Source organism: Apis dorsata, unplaced genomic scaffold (assembly GCF_000469605.1).
Source record: "Apis dorsata unplaced genomic scaffold, Apis dorsata 1.3 scaffold_297, whole genome shotgun sequence".
In the NCBI taxonomy this organism is placed as follows: domain Eukaryota; kingdom Metazoa; phylum Arthropoda; class Insecta; order Hymenoptera; family Apidae; genus Apis; species Apis dorsata.
The window spans coordinates 29579-31405 of record NW_006263571.1 but is presented as its reverse complement, the minus strand read 5'-3'; the positions used below and the strand labels follow the sequence as shown (position 1 = coordinate 31405).

The following is a 1827-nucleotide window of genomic DNA, read 5'->3' as shown; positions in this document are numbered from 1 at the left end:
TTTTTTTTTTTTTTTTTTTGATTTTTATAGAAAATATTTATTTCGTAGCGATTAATTTTGTTTTTTGAGAAGATGTTTGTTTGATAAAATGGGTTTCTGATATTTGGTAATGCTTAAAGGAATTTTGACAATTTATACAAGAATTTTATTTTTCGAATAAATTAGGCAAAAGTAATAATTGAAGAAGCGTAGATTTTAAGTTTCTTAATTTATGACTAATAAATAGATTTAAACACGAAGTTAAAATTTAAAAAAGTAGTAACAAAATAATTTTTTGAATTTTACGATCCCTATCAGCAAGTTAAGACTATAAAAAAATATAATAAATGCGTAGTACAACGATACGATTTTGAGAAACAAGAAAAATAATCTCTAAGAAATATCAAAAGTTTTATTATACATTTAATTATCAACAACTTAATAATTTATTCATTTTTAAAAAATGATCTTGCATTCCACGAAAAATTATTCATACAATTTCGAAAAAAACAGACCCGACAAACTTCTCGATGATAAAACATAGATCGACATTTGTCATACGTCAAATAGAGCTCGGAGAAATTATTAATAGATCAATTATACGCGGGGATCTATCTTATCGAATTATTGTTGCCGCGAGCTGTAACGAGCCGATTGCGTGGACGGTAGACGGAAACCGCAGATAAGCGTGAAACAGAGACAAGAGGTAACACGTGGGCAGCGCGATTAAACGATTAAAAATCGACGTCTGGCCGGATATCAGGTTTGCCCCATTTTCCGGCCAACATCCGCTCACGTCGCGTTTACACTTGCGCCTAATTAGCCAAGTTATCGACGTACCGATTATATACCTGACACGCCGCTAATAGATTTTCACGGGGACCTCGATGTTTGACTTAACATCAACTGCATCGATTCAATTTCTATTGAAGTATAAAACGATGGTGAAAATCGATAAATAAAATTTTGTTTATCCTTATTCGGGGATTTAAGAGAGCGCATCTATGTTCGATTTAAAATTCGAATAAGTCGATTAGATATCGTTGATTTGTTAAGTTAAAATAAAAAACAAAAAATATATGAAATATATTATCTGTATGTAAGTAAAACTATTGGAAAGAATTCTGATTGAAATTAGAAATTAACTAATGATTGAAATTTTATAAAATATTTAATTGTTAATTGTTATTGTTAATTATTGTCAATCTTATTGATTTATTTAAAAATGAGGTTGAATAAAAATTTTCTAATCATTATCAACTCTTCATTTTCCTTCCTCTTTGTATTTATTCAACTTATTTTTAAATAAATATAATAATAATAAATTAATAAAAAGAATGAGTTTGCGAACTCTTGTTAAAAAATAAGAAAATTAAATTACTGAATATTTAAATATATAATCGAATATTAAAAATAATGCCTGTATAATAATAACATTTCAAAAAAAAATTGTACAAAATATAGTAAATAGAAAATAACTAAATAGAAATTGGATTCTTGAAGAATAATTATTTTATACGTATATTTCTCAATCTAAAAATTCGATACTAATTGAATAAAAAGAAGTGATTTTAATTGATTTTAATCGCTTAAATTTTTAAATATTATCTATAAAAAAAGGATCGATTAATTAATAAATCGAATTTGTTACGAATATATTTGTTAAATATTGCCATACGGGTATTCCAACTTATAATTTCGATATAAAAATACCGTTACAAATAGGAAAAAAGTTCAGCAATCCAATAATAGATGGACACTTTATCGATCAAAATAATTTGCTGAAAATTGCAGCGCCATCAAAGGAACTAAATCTTTAACGAATCTCTTTTAATATATGTAATGAAT

General features: G+C 26.2%; 1 protein-coding gene across 1 annotated transcript in view; it reads right to left on the bottom strand.

Moving 5' to 3' along the window:
• The window catches only part of LOC102680761 (lateral signaling target protein 2 homolog), a 40841-nt gene that overhangs the window by 36896 nt on the left and 2118 nt on the right, over nt 1-1827 (bottom strand). The gene's annotated exons all lie outside the window — the stretch shown is intronic.